This window comes from Dromiciops gliroides, chromosome 4, assembly GCF_019393635.1.
Source record: "Dromiciops gliroides isolate mDroGli1 chromosome 4, mDroGli1.pri, whole genome shotgun sequence".
NCBI classification, from domain to species: Eukaryota; Metazoa; Chordata; class Mammalia; order Microbiotheria; family Microbiotheriidae; genus Dromiciops; species Dromiciops gliroides.
In genome coordinates this window covers 118,583,241-118,589,240 of record NC_057864.1, presented here as the reverse complement: position 1 = coordinate 118,589,240, position 6,000 = coordinate 118,583,241, and the positions used below count along the sequence as shown (strand labels likewise).

Below are 6,000 nucleotides of genomic sequence, written 5' to 3'. Positions count from 1 at the left end.
ACTCATCACCTTATTCTCTCCGGCTCTGGAGACGAAAGTAGACCTAGCTCTCCCACTACCATCCCCCAGCCCCACTCATCTACTATTAGTTAACTCCCCATTCTCCCAATCCACTTCTTTCTTCCCCTATTAACCCAGGAGCTAACTAGGTTCAGCTTTCCTTGGCGATGTTTTCTTCCCCAATGACTTGTCCCCTCAACTTACTGGCTAGGATTGATGGGAGGCTTGGAGATAGGACTAAGAAGGGTAGTGGGGAGAAGGCTGAAGAGACAAGGGTGAAGGGACTCTTCCTTCCTCCAACCTCGAAAGTAAAACAAACAACTCCTGTGAATTGCAATAAAATAAAATTCTAACCCCCCTCACTTCTAATCCTCCCCCACCTCTAACTTTCACTCCAGCAGCTGCATGAGGGGGAGTCTGGTCTTCCCTGGGAAAGGGGGGCTCCTGCGCAAAATTACGCCTTCTCCTCTCATTTGTTAGCTGATTCCATCAAAAAGTTCTCTATTTATAGGCTACACACACCAGGCGGGAGTAATCTCGGCGCTCTGGCTTGTCGGTTTTCCAGCGAGAAGTGAAAGCGTTCTCCGTAGCGCCTCAGTATGTGTGTGAGTGTCTTTCTGTTTTGTTTGGTGATTTGTTTTGTTTTGTTTCTCCCCTAGCTGCTACCATCTACGCGGGGGAAGAAAGCCGCAAGATCCCGAAGCCAGACATACACTCGCTAGTTGTTGGGAGAGGATCCTGCAGGCAGGCCAACCATGTGAGTCCGCGCCGCAGACACACTCCCGCACAGGCAGGCTGCAAACAGCAGCAAGTGAATGCGCACTCGTCCTTGTCCCTGTCTGTGTCCTCGCTCACTTCCCTGCCTCTCCCTCTCCTCCTCTGCCCTTTTCACCTTGCCTTACTCTTCTCTTCTCATTCTCCTGTATTCACTCCCTATCTCCGCCGATTCGCAACCTCTGATCTTTCTTTCCCTACCACTCCGATCTCAACTCTGTTCAGTATGCGTCTAAGGAAAAAAAAAAAGCAAATCTCACTTTCTTTTAAAGGGGGAGAAAAACCATGAATCAGTGTTAATAGAGATAAAAGGAAACTGGGCAAGGGAGGCTAAGGGTGGAGGCCGGCTAGATGGTGGGAAGGATTTTTTTTTTTCAAATGCACCGGAGTAGATGGGAGATGGGAGTGAGTGTTACGTGTGCAGATAAAAGCCTTGCCCCAAAGTCTTGGAGGTGACTTGGAATTGGAGGTAACAATGAGGAAGTGGCGTTGTTCAGCACAATCCCTCAGCAATGCGAATATTGATCTCTCCAAATCACAACGGACCTTGAGACAGCCAGTCGGGGAAATTGGGGCGGGGGGAGGGGGGCGGGAGGAGAGAAGAGAACTGCGAGGTGAAGAGAGAACAGACGGTGACTTATATTAAAATCCCAGACAGAGAAGTAGAAAAAGAGTTTAAGGTGTCTTTCTCCTCAATACACAGAGGACTAAACAAATCAAGTCCCTGCATTTGAGGTGATGGAGGATTGAGGAAAAGATTGAGGGGACTTACTTGTGACGCGTGCCTTCCTTACCAGTCACACCAGAGATAAAGATAACGTGTGTTTAAGAAACCAGGGGTCACAACAAGTCTCTGCGCCAAGTACTTGTGTCGTGACGGTTTTGCCTGTAGTCTGTCCTAGCTCTTGACATGGGAGGGGGGCGGGGCTTGGGGATAAGATAAGGTATTGCAGATACCTGTGTTTCTGGCGCCTGGAAAGGACAGCGGGGAATATGGAGCAAGAGAAGGCCCTTGGGTGTGTGGTCCACTCTGTGCACAGAAGCGCCGGGAGCAGGGGAGGATGTGTTACCTGGGTTGGAACAAAGTGAAATGTCCCACATGAGAAAAAATTTTGAGGGTAAAGGGGCCAGGGCTGTGCGTGCGTGTGTGCGTGCGTGTGTGATTTCGCAATCTGTTCACACCGGTACCCAGAGAAAAGGGCCAAAATATTGCTGGGGGCACAGATGGGGACAGGTGGTCCAAAACTACTCTTGTTTCTTTCCCCTTTTTGCCTTTTCTCGAGGTACTCTTCCGGTAGGATCCGCTACCCCATCCCCCGGGCGAGAACTCCGGATATTTTAGCCTTTCCTCCACCACCTACCACCAAATTCTCGAGGGGGACAGAAACTTACAGGAAATGTCCTCTCTAGCGTTTGGAGGGGAAAGGCCAGCACCAATCCTGGCTCGCTCCTCTGCACTGAGCGGGCCACCTTATGGTCCCAAGAGCATGACGAATTAAGACCCAGAAAAACTCTGATGACTGTGCCTGAGGCAGTTATAAAAGCGATTGAGGGCGTTGCCGCCACAAATGACTGACTCAATTAATCCACCATCACAGGTAGAAGGTAGGGTATAACCTTGCTTCCCCTTCCTAAGCACACGTTTCGATGTCTTTCGATGAATTTACGCTCAGTGTTAGATTGATGCTCCTTGAGGGTCGAGGACTGTTTTTGCCTTTCCTTTATCCCCAGCACGCATAGTAGCAGACCCTAGTAAGAGCTTAACTGATTGACCCCTTTCAGGACAGGATCTGGCCCGGCTAGGACTGATACAGGGATACAGGACCCTTCGCTGGCAGCAGGCCACGGAACACAACTTTCAGAAATCCGACTTCATTCGGGGACCCACGGGCTGAGGGTAGGGGTGTCCTCAAACTGAAGAGCTGAGTAAACTCTTTCATTTTCCGCAGCTACCAGGGCTGTGCTTCCTAATGTGGGGAATGTGGGCTAGAGAAAGTCACCCAATTTTTCCAGAGGTGTGTGAGGTCTGGAGAAGGGCAGAATATGTCTCTCACAGATTCATTCCATCTCGCAGTTCCCACTGTATCGCCCACTCCCCTAGATTTCTATCTGAGAAAGGAGGGGACTAGGAGGGGACACTTTTGTCCAGACACTGAAGCACAACTTTGAGGGTTTTGGTGGTGGTTGTTGTTGCCCCTTGTCTCTTTTCTAGTGAACTTTCTATTTCTTTTTCTTTTTTAATATTTTTTGAAAAGTAGAGGAAGAGAAAAAGAAACAAACAAAAGAAAGAAAAAACAAAAAAGGATAATAACACGATGAAAACTGTCTTGCTAACTTAAAGCACAGATTTCTTTTTTTTATAATATCAGGGCTATAGGTTCTCCCTCTCCCTTCTCATGTCCTCTCCTCTTTCTCTCTTTCTCTGTGTCTCCTTCTATATCTCTGTCTGCTTCTGTCTTTGTCTGTCTGTCTGTCTTTCTGTTTCTGTCTCTGTGTCTCTCTGTGTGTATCACTCTCTGTCTCTCTCTGTTCCTGTCTGCCTGTCTCTGTCTGTCTCTGTCTCTCTCTCCCCCCTCCTTTTTGTTTCTATGCCACACATAGGAAACACTCTAATTGCTGGGATACTATATTATCCAAAATCCCATGGAGTGAGAGAAGGGAGACTAGGTCACAGACACAACATACTCTCTATTACCAGGGTACTTAATACCTGACTTTGCTGTTTCTTCTAAAAGCTTCAAGTTTGAGTGATCACAGTGAGGTCAAGTAAATGGCAGAGGGCAAGAAACATTAGTGCTATTCTGATAAGTTTTCTTTTTAAAAATTTCATGGCCTTTTGAATATGAAGGGCTTATTTCAAACTCCTTTTACAAATGAAGATTTCAGGAATGGGAAAGTTCCTTTCAGCCTAGAGAGTCCAGTCTCAAGAGGAAGCTCTGTTATCCTCTTTTTGTTACAAGCCAAATAAAGATTCAGCTTCCCCTGGACTCCTGCACTGAGGGAAGTCAGAAAAGACAGGGAAGAAAAGAGGAATATAAGAAAAAAGATATGGAAAAAGAATCGAAAGGAAAAAAAGTACAGATAGCATTTGGAGTAGCAAGTTTCCAACCTGTTGGAACTTCCTGTTTTATGTCTCTTACTTTTTAAAATTGGGAAACAGGGAATTCTGCAACCTTAAAGGAACCACTCTGCTTGTATAGCTATAATTTCTTCTTGTCCTTTCTTTGTTATTCATTTCTCTCCTCCCCTTCCCTTTCATGACATTTGCAACTCTTAACTATGGAAAATCTCATCACAAATCAATCTGGTCAAAAGGACTAGGCCTTTCTTTCTATCTATTGTCTAAGATAGGTTCTAGACATAAAAGAGATTAGGAACCAGAGGAAGGAATATCATTGTCCCAGAGATTTTTTTTAAAGGGCTAAAAAGCAGTATTAATCAATGGAGCAAAAATTGTCAGGGCTGAGGTTTTCAAAAACAGATCTTCCACACATAGGAAGGAAGTTATCACAGGCTCACTGGAGAAACAGGTACCTCTCTTATCTGCACTTCTTAAAAATATCCTTAAAAGAATTAGTTGAAATTGTCCCTATATTAAAACAATGAGCAATTAAATCTGAGTGACTTTTCTAACAACTTGGCAAGCTAGTTAGGAGTACTGAATTTTGGATGATTCATTGCTAAAATGCAGAAACTTGAAGTATAGAATGAACACAAGAATGACCAAGATTAAGGAATAGTAATATCCCAAACTTCCCCTGGCTACTGCTACTTCATTAGTATGATAGCCACCTGCCAGTGTAAACACCAAATAGGCTGCTCTTCAGTGTTCATTAGCAGAAAACGGATCCTCCCTTCCCATTAGTTATTTATTTTCCTGTAATGATGAAATCTTTTGGTGGTTTCCTTTTCTCCAGGAAGGAATCAAGAGCAAGTACAGAACATGATTACTTAAACCTTTAGCAATCCCTCTGAAATCCAACATGAACCACAATCTCACTGTCTTTAGCACAGCTTCTTAACATGCTTTCAGTCATGGATTCCATTGGCAGTGGAACCTTTGGATCCCCTTCTCAGAATGATGTTTTTAAATGCATTTAACAAGATACATTGAATTACAGAGCAATACAAATCTATTGAAATACAATGATCAAAATATTTAGAAAAATCAAGTTCACAGATTAAAAATTAAGAACTCTTGATCTGTAGGTATAAAATGCAAAACTTTGTCTGGCCACTGTCAAGAAGTTTAACTTTTGTCTTTCATCAGTCCCCAAATCTTCAGGTAGCATTTGAGGACCCATATTTTCATAACGAGAGAGCACAAGTCTTGCTATAACCCTCAGTAGTGTAAGTAGTCAAGAAATAATTCATACCAACAGAAGCAGGCTCATAGCATAAGAATTAGTGCTTAGAGTTCTGAAAAGAACATGAAAGACCTTCCTGAGAAAAACATGGGCACCGAGAAACTGAGTTAACTAAAAAGATGATATTATCTGACGATTATAACCTCCGTGTGTTTATTTCTCACCAGAGATCAGTTTTTCAAATTGTTCGTTTTAGAATGTGGCCAATGTGTACTTAGATGTCTTAAGCAGCCTCATTAGTGTCTGGTATTCTGAATTAAGTCTTTTGTTGTTTATCAAGTTCTTCTTTATTTACAACAGATTGTCTTCAGTTTGTATTTTCTCCAAAAGATTCATCATGTAGCTAGGCATGCAGTGGATAGAGCATTGGACCTATAGTCCAGAAGACCTGAGTTCAAATCTGGCCTCAGATATTTACTGTGTGAGCCTGACCAAGTCATCCAAGCTTTGTCTGCCTCAGTTTCCTCATCTGTAAAGTGGGGATAATAGTAAAACCTACCTCCCAGGATTGTTGTGATGATGAAATGAGATATATAAACAAGCACCATATAAGTGGTCGTTATTATTACTAAAAAGCAAATGTGCTTACACTGAAGTTCAGGATTAAGCCACTACAATTGGGAATTCAGGCTAAAACTACCTCTGATTTGATCTGAAATAGATATTTGAGAGGAACATAAGATTATTAACCTACATTATCCAAATATTCGTATGACCCTTTCCTTCCCCTTAATCTGTGTAAATGGGTCAGACTGACATTTAAGCAGATTTATTCCCTCCATTGCAGCTTTCAGTTTGATGAGACATCATGAAAAGCAAACAGAAAACTTTTCAAGCAGAATTTTTCTGTGGACTATTT

At 43.3% G+C, this 6,000-nt stretch overlaps 1 protein-coding gene across 2 annotated transcripts in view; it reads left to right on the top strand.

Annotated features, from left to right (window-relative positions):
• Positions 1-531: 531 nt before the first annotated feature.
• Positions 532-6,000, top strand: part of ESRRG (estrogen related receptor gamma) — a 704,143-nt gene continuing 698,674 nt past the window's right edge. Inside the window, exon 1 of one of the 2 annotated variants that reach the window (XM_043963448.1) lies at positions 532-605. The gene's annotated coding sequence lies outside the window, so the exon portion shown is untranslated. Of the gene's footprint in view, positions 758-6,000 lie in introns of both variants that reach the window. The other variant, XM_043963443.1, reaches the window with a different exon arrangement.